Genomic DNA, 17,500 nt, shown 5'->3' with positions numbered 1-17,500 from the left:
CACTTCTCGAATTTAAGGCCACAGTTCATGTTTGCCGATTCCTGGTGGAGAAATTCTAGTAAATGTCGGGTAGATGAGGGTACTTCCTGTCCCAGTACGTGTGACTAAAGATCCAATCTTGAGCACCAGTGTGCGGGTTGGGACCCTGCTGGAACCACCTGATGACCAAGACAACCATTAAATTAAGTCACTATTACTAGAGTTCACTTTTTTGGAGGGCAAAAGCAACCCACATTCTGAATAGATTTAATGTTATTTTTTATGCACGTAGCGTGCCACAACCCACACATTTGCACCTTTTCACACCATTTTAACTCAAAAGCATCAACAAAATTAAATGCAGGGAACCTTTTAAAGTCAAAATTAATGGTTGCACCAATAACACATTTTTTTTAATTAAAGGGCATGTTTACTTCTAATGGAAAAATTATTTAAATGCAATATTTCTTAAAATAATTGGCTGTTGTTTTTTAAAATCCCGACACTTTTTAGCAAAAATTAAAGTTTTCAAATATGGTTCAGGTTTTTGTTTCCTGAAAAATCCTAAAAAAAAATCGTTGTAAGACATTCTATTTGTCCCATAATTTTTGTCAACTCTACTGAATTCACTTGTTTAAAGAAACACAAAAATCAGTACAGTTGGCCCCGCCCCCTCCATTAATTTCTAGTAATTTTAACTTTGACCTGCAAAAAACCTTTAATGGCAGACCCACAAAAATACACTTTTGGGGCAGTTCCTAATTAAATTTAATTGAGCCAATCAAATACTCTATCTAAATAACACTATTAATATCATTCACATTTTACATAATGCTACAAAAATGTACTTTTTTGCACATTTTTTACATTTGACTGAATAGTTATTATTATTGAGCCAATCAAATACTCTATCTAAATAACACTATTAATATTCACATTTTACATAATGCTACAAAAATGTACTTTTTTTGCACATTTTTTACATTTGACTGAATAATTCTTGTTATTGAAGACATTAAATTCCATTAACATTTGAAAAAAGGTCCATAAAAAATATTTCATGAATTTTAACCCTTCCAACTAAAATTCTGGGGTGAATTTTGGGGTCCAACACATTTTGATTAGTAGGGGGAAACGATTGAATTAGACGCCTATCACGTCAACAGCAGTTTTTAATCTCTCCAACTCTAGGTAGAATTTTTTGGAAGGATAGCATGGAAGCACTTGACTGAATGGAAAGTAGAGCAGATGAGCGATAAAAAAGCACATCTTTGCCCAAAGCCTAGCCCCATCCCCCGTCCCCCCGCCACCCCTCCTACTCCGCTGAGCCATCTCAACAAGAGAGGGGGGACACACTTCAAGATGATATCTGAACGCGGTGGATATGAAAGACTTTTCTTTCAATTATTTTTAGCGATATGGCATCACACATGTTGAGCACGTAGACGTCAAAGTCTGACCTTGGGCAAAGTGCAAGACTTCCTTAAGCGAGTGAAAAACAGACAAGGAACCAGAAATAAATAACCGTTTAGTTCAAGGATTTAAAGGGAAAAACTATCGCAGATTTGCATTGAAGCTTTACTGTTCATGGGTGTTAAAGACCAATCCTTGTAAATAATATTTTATGGGTCATTCCATTCCAGAATTGGGAGACGTTTTCCTAATTTTAAATAATCTGTACATTTTCTTGTTCACACACTAAATACCAGTGGCGGGCCGTCAGGGACTTCAAGGCCTTCTCTGCTGGCCTAAGAAATATCTGAATCATATATTAGATTTTGCCCATGAATACTTATTAAATAATTCCAAATTATCTGTTAGCTTCCTTTCATTGCTTTCCCCCCTGGTTGCACTGCTTCCAGATGTGTGTTTTCATATTGAAGCATTTAACCAATCACATTTCAGCCATTATTTGTTGCCAGGGTCAGAAATCTGCCTCAAGGCCTTCACAATCAGTTCTGCAGGCTCTGCTGGATTAAACAAGCGTCGATAAGACTGTTGCTATAACCAATCAGATTTCGAGTTGGCAACACCACAATGCCTTAAACCAGGCGTAGGGATACGTCATTGCCTTCTCGCAGGCGTAGGGATACGTCATCGCTTTCACCAACTATGATTGGTTAGTGATTAGCCAGTGCTACCAAACTGTATATGTAGCGAGCTGCAAAAACAAATATATTGTTGTGTTGTTTAAAGCCATTTTCAAGACGGACTATGCCAGAAGTACGACAGGACAGGCTCGACTTTCAGCATTAGCTTCGATGGCGATAGAAAAGAAGGACGAAAGAAAGGAGGATGGATATTGTGTACAGTTAAAAAGGATTTTTGGTGAGTAAAATATGGCTATATTCCTAAATAATATTTCAATTGTGGGCCCGTTTCTGATATCTGAAAAGCTCCAGTGTTTGTATTTAAGCTCCAGTGTTTGTATTTAATCACTAAATGCTGCTAGGAAGTGGATTTTACCCAATTTTAGTGCATTTTTGCCGGTACGCCATTGACCTCCATCGCTGTCTTTTCCTGGAAAAATCACCCCTCGGCCCGGTTGTAATGTCTGAAAAGCTCCAGTATTTGTATTTAATCATTAAATGCTGCTAGGAAGTGGATTTTACCCGTTGAAAATGCACGGACCGCCACTGAATTCTATTATGGTAAAAAGACCAAAAACGGTAAATCACATAATTCGTTTTCCAACAGAAAGTATTAATCAAACTTCTTACGTTCTATTTTTTCACTTTTATAACAAAGATTCCCAAATCTCTCACTCTTAACTCATGCAACAATGTTATTTACATATTCAGATTAAAACAATTATTTTTAAAAAACATTTTAGTAAACAGCTAGCTGCAATGGCGCTAGCAATTAGCATCAATTTGCAAACCTGTTGTACACACAAAATTTAATATACAAAATATTTTACTAGAGATCTGAAGGATGACCTAATCAAGTATTTGATAATGAATGACCAATTATTGAGTATAAAGTGAAGTTTTATTTTGAAACCCAAATGTGCTCTTAATTCTGAAATGACCCTCATATGCTAATACTATATCTCTGTGATGTTCTATTTATGAAACTTCTTTGCCAGCAAAGCCCACAATCTTACACAAAACAAGCTTTTTTGAGTGTAATTAAGCTTTTCATCCAACTTTGGAGTTAGAAAGAAAGAATAAGCCCAAAAGTACTCCATCAAAAAAGCCCAAAGTGGGTGTAATTAACACAATCAGTTGCTCAATTAAGCCGTGACAAACGAGAGAATGAACGCTTTGAATACCGACGATCAATTATGACGACTTCGCGGAAATATGACGCGCATCCATCTTGTCACGAACAAAAATGGCCAGAGTTCATTTAAGCTGCCACAATAAAAAACGGGATAAATTACCCAGCGCTCGTTGAATGGAGCAATTTTGACAACTATTCAACCAACTTACCTCGTTTTCCATTCATCATCCAAATTGGAGCTTTTCTTGCGAGAGGCTCGCTGCTTTTCCTCCAATCTTTTCTTCTCTTCGTTGGCCAAGTCTACGAAAACAAACAAATTTGTGAGAATGCCATAAACCACAAGGACTAAAACTTTCTACACTAAAAAAACACCTTCAAAAATGTTGCTCGTCTTCTAATACTCCCTTTACGACCGACAATAAAATGCAGTCGTATAGCTAGGTGCTCATAAAAAATTATGCATGTCTATTTTATACAACAAAAAATGATTTGTTACCAATGTCGCCGTTTTCCATGGCTCGAATGTCCGGCCTCATCCGACAGTCCGTCCTAGGTAGGACGCCCTTCATGTCCTCACGCAGCTCATTCAGCTGCATGGCGAAAGATGTGAAGTTGTACATCTGGAATCAGATAAGTAGTTGCACCAATTAAAGGACAAAGACGTGGAGTGCTCTAACAAAACTTTAATCACTGAGGCAGGAAGGGAATCGAGAAAATATCAAGGACTCCAAAATAAATAACAAAATCAAACCAGACGTGGAAAGACATGGGGAAACGAGGTACATGGAACAGGGCGTGGTAACATGGCATGAAGTAAACAAGGCATACAATTCAACAATGACTCACAAACACACAGGGTTCAAATAGACATGCAAGAGCTGATTACCAGATCACGAGCAGTTGGTTAGATGAGGAAGGGAAACCCGGAGGCGAAAAGCACGCACACACACACACACACACACACACACACACACACACACACACGCCCACACACACACACACACACAAACACGCACACAAACACACGCACACATACACAAACACACGCACGCACACATACACACGCACGCACACACGCATGCACAAACGCACGCACACATACACACACACACCTGAACACACACACACGCACACATACACACACGCACACATATACACACACAGACACACATGCACACACACACAAACACGCGCACGCACACACATGCACACACACACACATGCACACACACAAACACACGCACGCATACAAACACACGCACGCACACATACACACACATGCACACATACACACACACGCACACATACACACGCGCACACATAGACACAAACACACACACACACACACATGCACACACAAACGCACACAAACACGCGCACACCCCCACACACACAAACACAAACACAAACACAAACACACACACATACACACACAAACACACGCAACCACACACACCCACACACGCACACACACGGACACACGCACACATACACACACCCACACACACACACACGCACACACCCACACAAACACAAACACACACACACACACATACACACACAAACACAAACACATACACACAAACACGCAACCACACACAAATGCATACACACACACACACACCACCCAAAACGCTAACAAGACGTGACAAGTAAAAACTAATCTTTAATTTATCTGATTCAGCCAATTTATACGAGTGAAAATCCAATTTCCACTTTGTCATTACGGAGGCTTTTTGGTCAGAGCCGGTTAGAAAAGCTAACCTGGGCCGAGTTTGCTGGCCGGGGGGCGATCCGCCACAGAAGCTGACTGCCAGGAATCACGTCCACACTGTCAGGTGGTTGAGAGGGAACATCCTCCTCGTTGCCAGACTAGACATAATGGCCCACAAATGCACAGCAATTAGCTATACAACAATGCAACTCTTAATCCGAGTTTGTTGTTCTGATGATCTTTGATCAAAACAAAGCAATAAGGTCTATTCTTTTTGGGTGTAAGTAAACAAAAACACGGTTGGTGACACTTTTTCACATTGTTATTGGTTTCGCAAATTGCTGTTTTTGTTCAGACCGACCTTGACGTTGCCAGGTTGAATTCCGCCTATTACGAAAAACTTCTGCTTCACGTAACGTAAAAAATAAGTAATATATGCCTTTAACCTTTTCAGGTTACGACTTTTTCTTCCTAAGTAAGATACTAAATCAGCAACAAAACGACTTTAATAGTATTTCGTATTACCATTTTTCATCCTAAATAAGATACAAAATCAGCAACAAAACGACTTTAATAGTATTTCTTATTACTATTTTTCTTCCTAAATAAGATACAAAATCAGCAACAAAACGACTTTAATAGTATTTCTTATTACCATTTTTCTTCCTAAATAAGATACAAAATCAGCAACAAAACTACTTTAATAGCATTTCGTATTAGCATTTTTCTTCCTAAATAAGATACCAAATCAGCAACAAAACGACTTTAATAATATTTCGTATTATCATTTTTCTTCCTAAATAAGATACCAAATCAGCAACAAAACGACTTTAATAATATTTCGTATTACCATTTTTCTCTCGCAATACGATTGTATGACTTCATTCTCATATATTGCGAGTTTAATCTAATATTTTGACAATTCTCATCGCATAGTACTATTATTTTATATTGTTTTGCCTCCGGCAACTGAAGTCACAGGAGTGAAAAAACATTTGATTCGCCATTTCCTCATCGTGGTTAAAATCGGTCATAAAAAAATTGATCCTTATTATTTGCGATGTGAAAATTCAACGCCCAAAGTGGCGACACAGCATAAAATAAAACATTGCGTGTAACCTCAGATGAAAACAGCACACAGTGATCTATCAAACCGTAGATTGCATCTGTTTTTAATAAGTTTCAAGTGATGACACAAAGATAATTAATGATAAGCTAGATGAAACAAATTGAAAAATGACGATTACTTTCAACAACAACCAAATATCACCATCTCGCACGTTTCTGCTCTGCTAATTTTCCGTCGCAATGCCGAAAGTAAATGCGCTCAATTAAAAGAGCAAATTTGCCATTTGCATTTTTTTTAATTTCACAGTAGAAAACACATTTCAATCGGAACAGTGTTGTTGGTTTGCCTCTGTTTACCATTCCGGCAAAGTATGGAATTGGTTTTGTTGTGGCAGTTCGCAGGATAGATTTGAGATGTTGATCAGTTTGACAGGTTTTTTTTATGTTCGTGACAGTGAATGGCTGCTTACACATGTCGATTGAGCAGTTCTGCAGAAGTTCTTTGACGTGGTTTTGTTCGGTGAAGTATTTATGTCATGATGTTTAAGAGATTTGAAGCCGAGTCGGATTGGAAATTGATCAGTTCCAATCCAGGACACCAGCTAAAGTGACTTGACAATTATTTTCAAATCAGCGAACCGGTGGAAGAATTCTCTGTGCAGCTAAAACCAGGGATTTGGAGTATTGTGTTTCGGGTGGAATCTTTCCAAACCATTTATTTGACATATCTCTGGAGAATAAAATCTTCTTGGATTTGCGGGCTTCTGTATTTGTGTACATGTTGTTTACACTAAGTGACCTCGGGCTGTAGCTTCATGATCAAGTGATTTATGGGAGAAAATTAGTGGTTAGTTAGCGCGTTGGCCTCACAGTGGGGGACCTGGGTTCAAATCCAGGTCGGTCCACCTGTGTGGAGTTGGTATGTTCCTGCGTGGGTTTTCTCCGGGTACTCATTTTTCCTCCCACATTCCAAAGACATGCATGCTAGGCTAATTGGACACTCTAAATTGCCCTTGAAATGAGTGTGAGTTTGAATGTTGTCCCCAGCCTGTGTGGGTTTTCTCCGGGTACTCCGGTTTCCTCCCACATTCCAAAGACATGCATCCTAGGCTAATTGGACACTCTAAATTGCCCTTAGTTATGAGTGTGAGTTTGAATGTTGTCCCCGGCCTGTGTGGGTTTTCTCCGGGTACTCCGGTTTCCTCCCACATTTCAAAGACATGCATGCTAGGCTGATTGGACACTCTAAATTGTCCCTAGGTATGAGTGTGAGTTTGAATGTTGTCCCAGCCCTGTGTGGGTTTTCTCTGGGTGCTCTGGTTTCCTCCCACATTCCAAAGACATGCATGCTAGGCTAATTGGACACTCCAAATTGCCCCTATGTATGAGTGTGAGCGTGAATGGTTGTTTTTGTCACCTCGTGCCCTGCGATTGGCTGGCCACCAATTCAGGGTGTGGCCTGAAGTCAGCTGGGATAGGCTCCAGCACCCCCAACATAGTATTTGTTGAGCAGTGGGTATAATAGTCAGTGTTTGGGCATTAATTCTTAATAGTTTGCAATATTCACCGTAGTTTATGTTCTTTATAGACAAACCTTTTCTTTATGTCCAACCCTTTAAAAAAAAAATCAACTTGAAATTCTTCCACTGTTATTTGTTAAAAAGACCATCATGTCAAAAAAATCACTAATTTATGTTTATAACAGTCAGTAGAATCAGTTAAGGATGGCAAGTAACTAATGGAAAGGTGCTGTTTAAGTAACTATCTCCATCTAGTGTTAAAGCTTAGGAGTCCAATCTAGGCTGAATTTAAGCTTGTTGTGTGAGCCATATTTAATCATATTTTATCATCAAAATCTGGGCAGCAGACTCCTTTACTTTGTAAGAAGGTTTTGCAACAATAATTTGTCCTTTTGATCAAACCAGTGCATCAGCATTAGTTGGAATTATTTCTAAGAAAGTAAAACATCACTTGTTTGTTTTTTTAATGGGTAAAAATGTATCAATTTATTTCGGCTGAGCTCAACCATATGTTTACACAGCAGGCGTGAATATAGCTCAAATCTTTTCCGATCTCATAATTATGCACTCTGGCGTTCTGAAAAATTGCCAAAGAAATGCAAGTACCGTTGCGCCCAATTAACTCATGTGGAATGCGGTCGATTTTTCACACTTGGAATACACAAAAGCTGCGTCAAACATGGACTCTTGGTGTTTTTATATATACTTATGGATAATGCAATCAATAATTTACCTTACTGACAGCATTTTTGCCTTCTCCTGCATTCCTGTGGTTTTTCCTGTGGGCCTCCAGGACTGCAAAATCGATGACGTACAAACATTCGGTCCACTTGCCGTACAAGGCGCACAGCTTCTTTTTTCTTTCAAAGTAAAATGCAGAGATGCACATTTACACAGTCATTATTTTTGCTTGTTTTCTGCATGGGTAGAGACAAGGTAACACAAATTATCTTTATCAGCTTTTGTGGCCCACGCGAAGTAATCTCGCGAAATGCACGGTGAGAGGCGGTCTTATCTTCAACAGTGTTGAAGTTAAGGGGAAAAAAATGCAAAGATAGGGACACTTTTGATCGAAATATGAAACTGCAGCAAGGGTTTTTCTATTAGTATTTGCAGCCTGTCCGCCCAGTTTAAATGATTTGGACATTTTATCGGAGGGAGTCAATGGAAGGCACTCGGTTGAATAAAAATTAAATTTTTAAAGGAGGACATTGTGGAATTAGAGTTCTTGCAAAAAAATTATGTGGCATATTAATCAATGAAAGGTAAATGTTTGGTTCTTCTTTATAACAAGGGTGTCAGACTCGGGTTGGTTTGCGGGCCGCTTTAACGTCAACTTGATTTCACGTGGGCTGGACCATTTTAGATATAATATTTTGATTTTTTTTAATAAATGGATTAAAAGAACTGGATTAAAAGCCCTGAATATTCAGTTTTTTATAGATAAAAAACAATGTTTATTTTAGCTTTTTTTAAATATATGTTTTAGATTTTACAAAATTATTTTTGAACTAAAAACACAGAAAAAAAGATTAAAAAATTACAATTATCTATTTAAAAGGGGGGAAATCAGGAAATTTAATATACATCTATACTGTTCAGAAAGTCGGCACTCATGATTTACTTTCCCGGGCCACACAAAATGATGCGGCGGGCCAGATTTGGCCCCCGGGCCGCCACTTTGACACATGTGCTTTGTAAAATGGTGTACTTGGTGTTTACAATTTTTTAGATATTGACAGCAACAGGGTTGCAAATCTGGACAAATTTGATCGACATACGAGCATTTCGAGATACGAGTAAAATTTCGGGCAAATATTTATCTTGAGATACGAGACAAATTTTGATATACGAACAGACAGCGGACGTGAGATGCTGCTCATAAGAACATCATGGCCACTGTCCCTCTCTCCGCAACTCCCTCGTGTAATGTGTCTGGTCGCAACTCCCTCTTTGTAATGTCTCTGCGAGCACTGGGCGGAGCCTTGCATTTTTTCAGGTTTTTTTTTCCCCCCGTTAGTCAGTGCGAATGGCGAGCCGATCGCTAATACGAGAGGAGTATATACTACTTCTCGTTGGCAAGTGGTCGTGCGTTATCCTATTGTGTGGACATCTGTATGCATCATTTTCGGAATATTTTGAAGGCAATACAACAGCAAACAGCCCATCGAGACTAAAAGTCAGGTTGGAGTTGAATTCCACCAGGAGAAGGTATAAAATTGTAAAACTAAATTAGAAATAAATTTGGTGTAAGGTTAAATTAAACTTATTTTTGAGTGTGTCTGCATCGTAATCCAAGTTCATTTAAATTTGTTTGTCATGTTACGAACGCGTTGCCGTGCAAAAAGCCCCCCCAGATTTTTCGGGTAATTATCTGTCACATGGGCCAATAGGCAGCAAATTATTCTTGCCAAGAACTGTGCCCAATTTCCAGATTTATTTGATAAAAATCCCTCTCAGGGTAATGACATTTACTCATTAACTGAATGCTTTAGTATTTTCTATGTGGATTTACATACCTGTCAACCTCTGCCGATAACTGCCCTTATAAATGATTATGATTCCCCTTACAAACCCCCCAAAAAAACTTACAAACACCGTACGACTCGTACGGTGTTTGTAAGGTTTTTTGGGGGGTTTGTAAGGGGAATCATAATCATTTATAAGGGCAGTTATCGGCAGAGGTTGACAGGTATGGGATTATGTCAAATTTCAACAACAAAATATCCTCCAATCCTGCAATGAGCCAATGACCTAGGCATGCTTACAAAACATCTGCTCATTTCAACATTTGTTGCCAGTCTGCGTCGGCATGTGTGCGCTTGGCCTCACGCCAACTGACATCACAAATTACGCATTTAGCGGTGCTATCACTTTCAATATCTTTATATACTCTGTGAACCTAGAAAAAATAAAAACACAAACATCTTATCTCCGATTCCCCAATGAGCCATCTGTTCTGCTTTCTTGTTTGTTTCTTCTTTAATAACACTTGGCTGTATTTCCTAGAGTTGTAAAATTGAATTCCACTAGGTTGGAGCTCTGTAATTCAAGTCAAACGAATGACTAATTGTGGTATCTTTAATTAATAATAAGCTTAGCAACTGGAGAGCAGCCAAAGCACTTCACGCTGGCTGTTTTTAATTTGCAAATAAGAACAAGAAAGTGTACTTTAAAGCATATTTCATCACGGATGTTTGATTCGCTTTTAGTAAACAGCAGGCAAAATACACACGTTTAGGCTGCAAAGTCTTTTATTTAAAACGATTTTAAGCAAGAGTGATGACATCAGCACTTCCTACTGTGCAAAAGGGTTTGGAATTAATAAAATTGCGCCAGGAATGATGAAGGGTGGTGATTAAGGAGATTATGAAATAGAGGCTCACATTTGTAAATGATGCCAATTAAACGGCAAGCTGTGATACATTTATTCATTACAAATAGTAGACATGTTAAATGCTTTCAGATTCATTGTATATAATGGCAATTAGATAGATTTTTGAATGGGAGATGCATTATTATGCAATATTTTCCTCATGCAAAATATTAAAGTAGGTAATTTCGGAGTAAATGTCCCAAGACCAATTGAAAATAAAAAATAATAATAAATTAACTAATTAATTAAAAAAAAATATATATAGATATTGGTAAATAAAAAAATAATTAATTTATATATATATATATATATATATATATATATATATATATATATATATATATACTTACAGTTTCCTGTAAGTGTGGGAACATTTTTATAAACAATATTTCAAACAAACGTTATTTTTGTATGAAACCCTCTGCTATGATTATACCAAGTATTGTAAAACGTCAAAAAAAGCCTTTGCTAGCTTATTCTGTAATTGCGACTTAATGTTTGTATTTCAGGTCGCCATTGGAACTAAAAGAGTTAGAAATTGATTTATAGTGTACCTTTTGTCCAGTATGTAGCCTTCAACTTTGTGCAGTTCTTTGCCAAAAAGTCCACACGGCTTGAAGTTAAGGCAGCATTTTTCACCGGTTCTGTACAAACACACAAGAGGAACGAAAGTACGAAGTGAATAGAAAGACATGGAAATTCCCCAAGTTCAAGGAACTCTCAAGGAACTATTTTCTTCAAGGAAATTCCCTAAACTCAAGCATTTCTTTCCTTCAAGGAAATTCCAGAAGTTCAAGGAACTTTCAAGGAACTATTTTCTCCAAGAAAATCCCATAAATTTAAGCATGTATTTCCTTCAAGGAAATTCCAGAAGTTCAAGGACCGTCCAAGGAACATTTTCTCCAAGAAAATCCCATAAATTTAAGCATTTATTTCCTTCAAGGAAATTCCAGAAGTTCAAGGACCATCCAAGGAACTATTTCCTTCAAGCAAATCCCATAAATTACAACTCTTAAAAGCCAATCTTCTTACCTGTGGTTGACCACCTCCACACTTCCATACTGCTCAATCCACAACTGGCCCACAATGATGTTATGCACACAGCAAATGGGATTGGTCCACGTGTACGCTTCGTTGTGCCTGCACAGCAAACCGTAGTCAAATACGACGCGGTGATGGATCGTATCATGCATTTTTGGACATCAATCACTTGGGCAGCTCCAGCGTGAGGACGCCTTTGGGCTCGGCTTGCACGCTCTTCCCCCAGAACTTGATTTTGGGGTAGATGGACCCGTGGAAGACAAAGTCCCGCTGGAGACCCTCGGCATGAAAAGCGCTCACTGGAGGGTGGTGGCTAACCTGCTCCGATATGAGCCGGAAACCTAAGTCCTCCCTGGAGGGCGTTTGGTGTGGTAATGAAAGAGTTGTTGACCAATCATCTGGATTCTTTCCCACTCACCTGACCAGTTCGTAGGTTTCTCCTAGCAACGGGTTGAAGGGTTTTCCCGTTCTTTCCCACTGCGACGCCACGGCGGAAACCACGAAGGCTGCCACGCACTGATGAGATGTGTTGCGATGATATACAGGCGTTTTTTGTGATAAAGTCAGGGAGTCAGGAAAAGTTATTTTATGGGGGTCATCCATTTAGGTGTGTGTTTTGGCTTTTCTCATTAGAGTGCTATTTGCTATTGACTTCTCCCTTTATGAAATAAATCAAAGTCGAACCTTCATTCTCTCGAGGGAGTTGGTGGTAGCGTTAGCCTGCTGGATGAGGTGCGTGTGCTCCATGTACTCAGTCAGGCGTTGCAGGAAGCTAAGTGGCTCATTGAAGATCACAGGCATAGCAATCTTGGAGAGCTCCTGTAAGGAATGGTACATATTCAACACAAGCTGGTTGTCAACTTGTTGTAGTTTCACTTCAGACTTCACTCTTGTCAATTCTCCAGTCCTACTTAAGTTATTTTTACATATGATGGATTGAGGTCACCGTTCAATTTATTCATTCTTTTTATTAACTGTTTATTGTCACACGGGTTGTCTGGGGTGGTGGATGCTCATTGGTCTAGTAGTGTGATTCTCGCTTCGGGTGCAAGAGGTCCCGGGTTCAACTCCCAGACAAGCCTGGGTTTAGTTTCAATTTCCAACCTTATTGTCTCATTGTTATCCATGTCACAAGTAAGGAGTGATTCACATTTTGATAGTGGCTCGTTGGTCTAGTAGTATGATTCTCGCTTTGGGTGCGAGAGGTCCCGGGTTCAACTCCCGGACGAGCCCAGTATTGGTTTCAATTTCCACCCCTATTGTCCATGTGACAACTAAGGAGTCATTGACATGCTGTGGGGCTCGTTGGTCTAGTAGTATGATTCTCGCTTTGGGTGTGAGAGGTCCTGGGTTCAACTCCCGGACGAGCCCAGCTTTGGTTTCAATTTCCACCCCTATTGTCCATGTGACAACTAAGGAGTCATTGACATCCTATGGGGCTCGTTGGTCTAGTAGTATGATTCTCGCTTTGGGTGTGAGAGGTCCCGGGTTCAACTTCCGGACGAGCCCAGCTTTGGTTTCAATTTCCACCCTATTGTCCATGTGACAACTAAGGAGTAATTGACATCCTATGTGGCTCGTTGGTCTAGTAGTATGATTCTCGCTTTGGGTGTGAGAGGTCCCGGGTTCAACTCCCGGACGAGCCCAGCTTTGGTTTCAACTTCCACCCCTATTGTCCATGTGACAACTAAGGAGTAATTGACATCCTATGGGGCTCGTTGGTCTAGTAGTATGATTCTCGCTTTGGGTGTGAGAGGTCCCGGGTTCAACTCCCGGACGAGCCCAGCCTTGGTTTCAATTTCCACCCCTATTGTCCATGTGACAACTAAGGAGTAATTGACATGCTATGGGGCTCGTTGGTCTAGTAGAATGATTCTCGCTTCGGGTGCGAGAGGTCCCGGGTTCAACTCCCGGACGAGCCCAGTTTTGTTTTCAATTTCCACCTCTGTTGTCACACTGTTTACCATTTGACAAGTAAGGAGTAATTCACATGCTAGCTGAGGCTCGTTGGTCTAGTAGTATGATTCTCGCTTTGGGTGTGAGAGGTCCCGGGTTCAACTCCCGGATGAGCCCTGTTTTGGTTTCAATTTCCACCCCTATTATCCATGTGACAACTAAGGAGTAATTGACATGCTATGGGGCTCGTTGGTCTAGTAGTATGATTCTCGCTTTGGGTGTGAGAGGTCCCGGGTTCAACTCCCGGACGAGCCCAGCTTTGGTTTCAATTTCCACCCCTATTGTCCATGTGACAACTAAGGAGTCATTGACATGCTGTGGGGCTCGTTGGTCTAGTAGTATGATTCTCGCTTTGGGTGTGAGAGGTCCCGGGTTCAACTCCCGGACGAGCCCAGCTTTGGTTTCAATTTCCACCCTATTGTCCATGTGACAACTAAGGAGTAATTGACATCCTATGTGGCTCGTTGGTCTAGTAGTATGATTCTCGCTTTGGGTGTGAGAGGTCCCGGGTTCAACTCCCGGACGAGCCCAGCTTTGGTTTCAACTTCCACCCCTATTGTCCATGTGACAACTAAGGAGTAATTGACATCCTATGGGGCTCGTTGGTCTAGTAGTATGATTCTCGCTTTGGGTGTGAGAGGTCCCGGGTTCAACTCCCGGACGAGCCCAGCCTTGGTTTCAATTTCCACCCCTATTGTCCATGTGACAACTAAGGAGTAATTGACATGCTATGGGGCTCGTTGGTCTAGTAGTATGATTCTCGCTTCGGGTGCGAGAGGTCCCGGGTTCAACTCCCGGACGAGCCCAGTTTTGTTTTCAATTTCCACCTCTGTTGTCACACTGTTTACCATTTGACAAGTAAGGAGTAATTCACATGCTAGCTGAGGCTCGTTGGTCTAGTAGTATGATTCTCGCTTTGGGTGTGAGAGGTCCCGGGTTCAACTCCCGGACGAGCCCTGTTTTGGTTTCAATTTCCACCCCTATTGTCCATGTGACAACTAAGGAGTAATTGACATGCTATGGGGCTCGTTGGTCTAGTAGTATGATTCTCGCTTCGGGTGCGAGAGGTCCCGGGTTCAACTCCCGGACGAGCCCAGTTTTGTTTTCAATTTCCACCTCTGTTGTCACACTGTTTACCATTTGACAAGTAAGGAGTAATTCACATGCTAGCTGAGGCTCGTTGGTCTAGTAGTATGATTCTCGCTTTGGGTGTGAGAGGTCCCGGGTTCAACTCCCGGACGAGCCCAGCTTTGGTTTCAATTTCCACCCCTATTGTCCATGTGACAACTAAGGAGTCATTGACATCCTATGGGGCTCGTTGGTCTAGTAGTATGATTCTCGCTTTGGGTGTGAGAGGTCCCGGGTTCAACTCCCGGACGAGCCCAGCCTTGGTTTCAATTTCCACCCCTATTGTCCATGTGACAACTAAGGAGTAATTGACATGCTATGGGGCTCGTTGGTCTAGTAGAATGATTCTCGCTTCGGGTGCGAGAGGTCCCGGGTTCAACTCCCGGACGAGCCCAGTTTTGTTTTCAATTTCCACCTCTGTTGTCACACTGTTTACCATTTGACAAGTAAGGAGTAATTCACATGCTAGCTGAGGCTCGTTGGTCTAGTAGTATGATTCTCGCTTTGGGTGTGAGAGGTCCCGGGTTCAACTCCCGGATGAGCCCTGTTTTGGTTTCAATTTCCACCCCTATTATCCATGTGACAACTAAGGAGTAATTGACATGCTATGGGGCTCGTTGGTCTAGTAGTATGATTCTCGCTTTGGGTGTGAGAGGTCCCGGGTTCAACTCCCGGACGAGCCCAGCTTTGGTTTCAATTTCCACCCCTATTGTCCATGTGACAACTAAGGAGTCATTGACATGCTGTGGGGCTCGTTGGTCTAGTAGTATGATTCTCGCTTTGGGTGTGAGAGGTCCCGGGTTCAACTCCCGGACGAGCCCAGCTTTGGTTTCAATTTCCACCCTATTGTCCATGTGACAACTAAGGAGTAATTGACATCCTATGTGGCTCGTTGGTCTAGTAGTATGATTCTCGCTTTGGGTGTGAGAGGTCCCGGGTTCAACTCCCGGACGAGCCCAGCTTTGGTTTCAACTTCCACCCCTATTGTCCATGTGACAACTAAGGAGTAATTGACATCCTATGGGGCTCGTTGGTCTAGTAGTATGATTCTCGCTTTGGGTGTGAGAGGTCCCGGGTTCAACTCCCGGACGAGCCCAGCCTTGGTTTCAATTTCCACCCCTATTGTCCATGTGACAACTAAGGAGTAATTGACATGCTATGGGGCTCGTTGGTCTAGTAGAATGATTCTCGCTTCGGGTGCGAGAGGTCCCGGGTTCAACTCCCGGACGAGCCCAGTTTTGTTTTCAATTTCCACCTCTGTTGTCACACTGTTTACCATTTGACAAGTAAGGAGTAATTCACATGCTAGCTGAGGCTCGTTGGTCTAGTAGTATGATTCTCGCTTTGGGTGTGAGAGGTCCCGGGTTCAACTCCCGGATGAGCCCTGTTTTGGTTTCAATTTCCACCCCTATTATCCATGTGACAACTAAGGAGTAATTGACATGCTATGGGGCTCGTTGGTCTAGTAGTATGATTCTCGCTTTGGGTGTGAGAGGTCCCGGGTTCAACTCCCGGACGAGCCCAGCTTTGGTTTCAATTTCCACCCCTATTGTCCATGTGACAACTAAGGAGTCATTGACATGCTGTGGGGCTCGTTGGTCTAGTAGTATGATTCTCGCTTTGGGTGTGAGAGGTCCCGGGTTCAACTCCCGGACGAGCCCAGCTTTGGTTTCAATTTCCACCCTATTGTCCATGTGACAACTAAGGAGTAATTGACATCCTATGTGGCTCGTTGGTCTAGTAGTATGATTCTCGCTTTGGGTGTGAGAGGTCCCGGGTTCAACTCCCGGACGAGCCCAGCTTTGGTTTCAACTTCCACCCCTATTGTCCATGTGACAACTAAGGAGTAATTGACATCCTATGGGGCTCGTTGGTCTAGTAGTATGATTCTCGCTTTGGGTGTGAGAGGTCCCGGGTTCAACTCCCGGACGAGCCCAGCCTTGGTTTCAATTTCCACCCCTATTGTCCATGTGACAACTAAGGAGTAATTGACATGCTATGGGGCTCGTTGGTCTAGTAGTATGATTCTCGCTTCGGGTGCGAGAGGTCCCGGGTTCAACTCCCGGACGAGCCCAGTTTTGTTTTCAATTTCCACCTCTGTTGTCACACTGTTTACCATTTGACAAGTAAGGAGTAATTCACATGCTAGCTGAGGCTCGTTGGTCTAGTAGTATGATTCTCGCTTTGGGTGTGAGAGGTCCCGGGTTCAACTCCCGGACGAGCCCTGTTTTGGTTTCAATTTCCACCCCTATTGTCCATGTGACAACTAAGGAGTAATTGACATGCTATGGGGCTCGTTGGTCTAGTAGTATGATTCTCGCTTCGGGTGCGAGAGGTCCCGGGTTCAACTCCCGGACGAGCCCAGTTTTGTTTTCAATTTCCACCTCTGTTGTCACACTGTTTACCATTTGACAAGTAAGGAGTAATTCACATGCTAGCTGAGGCTCGTTGGTCTAGTAGTATGATTCTCGCTTTGGGTGTGAGAGGTCCCGG

The 17,500-nt window shown here is 41.6% G+C and overlaps 31 non-coding genes and 1 pseudogene across 32 annotated transcripts in view; 31 read left to right on the top strand and 1 right to left on the bottom strand.

The window, feature by feature from the left end:
- LOC144079061 (oxysterol-binding protein-related protein 1-like) overlaps positions 1-17,500 on the bottom strand; it is a 24,732-nt pseudogene that overhangs the window by 47 nt on the left and 7,185 nt on the right. Inside the window, exons 5-14 of the transcript XR_013301399.1 lie at positions 12,608-12,742; positions 12,342-12,439; positions 12,093-12,275; positions 11,915-12,022; positions 11,437-11,526; positions 8,240-8,366; positions 4,969-5,076; positions 3,701-3,824; positions 3,414-3,504; positions 1-158 (exon numbers count right to left, since the gene is read on the bottom strand). The exon at positions 1-158 is cut by the window's left edge and continues 47 nt beyond it. The product of XR_013301399.1 is annotated as an oxysterol-binding protein-related protein 1-like (transcript). The remainder of the gene's footprint in view (positions 159-3,413; positions 3,505-3,700; positions 3,825-4,968; positions 5,077-8,239; positions 8,367-11,436; positions 11,527-11,914; positions 12,023-12,092; positions 12,276-12,341; positions 12,440-12,607; positions 12,743-17,500) is intronic.
- On the top strand, positions 13,085-13,156 carry trnap-ugg (transfer RNA proline (anticodon UGG)). The gene has a single exon. It is a non-coding gene; the product is annotated as a tRNA-Pro (tRNA).
- On the top strand, positions 13,223-13,294 carry trnap-ugg (transfer RNA proline (anticodon UGG)). The gene has a single exon. It is a non-coding gene; the product is annotated as a tRNA-Pro (tRNA).
- trnap-ugg (transfer RNA proline (anticodon UGG)) lies at positions 13,498-13,569 on the top strand. Its single transcript has one exon. It is a non-coding gene; the product is annotated as a tRNA-Pro (tRNA).
- On the top strand, positions 13,636-13,707 carry trnap-ugg (transfer RNA proline (anticodon UGG)). Its single transcript has one exon. It is a non-coding gene; the product is annotated as a tRNA-Pro (tRNA).
- On the top strand, positions 13,774-13,845 carry trnap-cgg (transfer RNA proline (anticodon CGG)). Its single transcript has one exon. It is a non-coding gene; the product is annotated as a tRNA-Pro (tRNA).
- Positions 13,925-13,996, top strand: trnap-ugg (transfer RNA proline (anticodon UGG)). The gene has a single exon. It is a non-coding gene; the product is annotated as a tRNA-Pro (tRNA).
- Positions 14,063-14,134, top strand: trnap-ugg (transfer RNA proline (anticodon UGG)). The gene has a single exon. It is a non-coding gene; the product is annotated as a tRNA-Pro (tRNA).
- trnap-ugg (transfer RNA proline (anticodon UGG)) lies at positions 14,201-14,272 on the top strand. Its single transcript has one exon. It is a non-coding gene; the product is annotated as a tRNA-Pro (tRNA).
- trnap-ugg (transfer RNA proline (anticodon UGG)) lies at positions 14,338-14,409 on the top strand. Its single transcript has one exon. It is a non-coding gene; the product is annotated as a tRNA-Pro (tRNA).
- On the top strand, positions 14,476-14,547 carry trnap-ugg (transfer RNA proline (anticodon UGG)). Its single transcript has one exon. It is a non-coding gene; the product is annotated as a tRNA-Pro (tRNA).
- On the top strand, positions 14,614-14,685 carry trnap-cgg (transfer RNA proline (anticodon CGG)). Its single transcript has one exon. It is a non-coding gene; the product is annotated as a tRNA-Pro (tRNA).
- trnap-ugg (transfer RNA proline (anticodon UGG)) lies at positions 14,765-14,836 on the top strand. Its single transcript has one exon. It is a non-coding gene; the product is annotated as a tRNA-Pro (tRNA).
- trnap-cgg (transfer RNA proline (anticodon CGG)) lies at positions 14,903-14,974 on the top strand. Its single transcript has one exon. It is a non-coding gene; the product is annotated as a tRNA-Pro (tRNA).
- Positions 15,054-15,125, top strand: trnap-ugg (transfer RNA proline (anticodon UGG)). Its single transcript has one exon. It is a non-coding gene; the product is annotated as a tRNA-Pro (tRNA).
- trnap-ugg (transfer RNA proline (anticodon UGG)) lies at positions 15,192-15,263 on the top strand. Its single transcript has one exon. It is a non-coding gene; the product is annotated as a tRNA-Pro (tRNA).
- On the top strand, positions 15,330-15,401 carry trnap-cgg (transfer RNA proline (anticodon CGG)). The gene has a single exon. It is a non-coding gene; the product is annotated as a tRNA-Pro (tRNA).
- On the top strand, positions 15,481-15,552 carry trnap-ugg (transfer RNA proline (anticodon UGG)). The gene has a single exon. It is a non-coding gene; the product is annotated as a tRNA-Pro (tRNA).
- trnap-ugg (transfer RNA proline (anticodon UGG)) lies at positions 15,619-15,690 on the top strand. The gene has a single exon. It is a non-coding gene; the product is annotated as a tRNA-Pro (tRNA).
- trnap-ugg (transfer RNA proline (anticodon UGG)) lies at positions 15,757-15,828 on the top strand. Its single transcript has one exon. It is a non-coding gene; the product is annotated as a tRNA-Pro (tRNA).
- trnap-ugg (transfer RNA proline (anticodon UGG)) lies at positions 15,894-15,965 on the top strand. The gene has a single exon. It is a non-coding gene; the product is annotated as a tRNA-Pro (tRNA).
- trnap-ugg (transfer RNA proline (anticodon UGG)) lies at positions 16,032-16,103 on the top strand. The gene has a single exon. It is a non-coding gene; the product is annotated as a tRNA-Pro (tRNA).
- Positions 16,170-16,241, top strand: trnap-cgg (transfer RNA proline (anticodon CGG)). Its single transcript has one exon. It is a non-coding gene; the product is annotated as a tRNA-Pro (tRNA).
- trnap-ugg (transfer RNA proline (anticodon UGG)) lies at positions 16,321-16,392 on the top strand. Its single transcript has one exon. It is a non-coding gene; the product is annotated as a tRNA-Pro (tRNA).
- On the top strand, positions 16,459-16,530 carry trnap-ugg (transfer RNA proline (anticodon UGG)). Its single transcript has one exon. It is a non-coding gene; the product is annotated as a tRNA-Pro (tRNA).
- trnap-ugg (transfer RNA proline (anticodon UGG)) lies at positions 16,597-16,668 on the top strand. Its single transcript has one exon. It is a non-coding gene; the product is annotated as a tRNA-Pro (tRNA).
- On the top strand, positions 16,734-16,805 carry trnap-ugg (transfer RNA proline (anticodon UGG)). The gene has a single exon. It is a non-coding gene; the product is annotated as a tRNA-Pro (tRNA).
- On the top strand, positions 16,872-16,943 carry trnap-ugg (transfer RNA proline (anticodon UGG)). Its single transcript has one exon. It is a non-coding gene; the product is annotated as a tRNA-Pro (tRNA).
- On the top strand, positions 17,010-17,081 carry trnap-cgg (transfer RNA proline (anticodon CGG)). The gene has a single exon. It is a non-coding gene; the product is annotated as a tRNA-Pro (tRNA).
- Positions 17,161-17,232, top strand: trnap-ugg (transfer RNA proline (anticodon UGG)). Its single transcript has one exon. It is a non-coding gene; the product is annotated as a tRNA-Pro (tRNA).
- Positions 17,299-17,370, top strand: trnap-cgg (transfer RNA proline (anticodon CGG)). The gene has a single exon. It is a non-coding gene; the product is annotated as a tRNA-Pro (tRNA).
- Positions 17,450-17,500, top strand: part of trnap-ugg (transfer RNA proline (anticodon UGG)) — a 72-nt gene continuing 21 nt past the window's right edge. Inside the window, exon 1 of the tRNA in view lies at positions 17,450-17,500. This exon is cut by the window's right edge and continues 21 nt beyond it. This is a non-coding gene — a tRNA (tRNA-Pro).

This window comes from Stigmatopora argus, chromosome 8 (assembly GCF_051989625.1).
Source record: "Stigmatopora argus isolate UIUO_Sarg chromosome 8, RoL_Sarg_1.0, whole genome shotgun sequence".
Classification (NCBI taxonomy): domain Eukaryota; kingdom Metazoa; phylum Chordata; class Actinopteri; order Syngnathiformes; family Syngnathidae; genus Stigmatopora; species Stigmatopora argus.
Note: the sequence above shows the minus strand (reverse complement) of the source record. Positions and strands in the feature narration are given on the sequence as shown.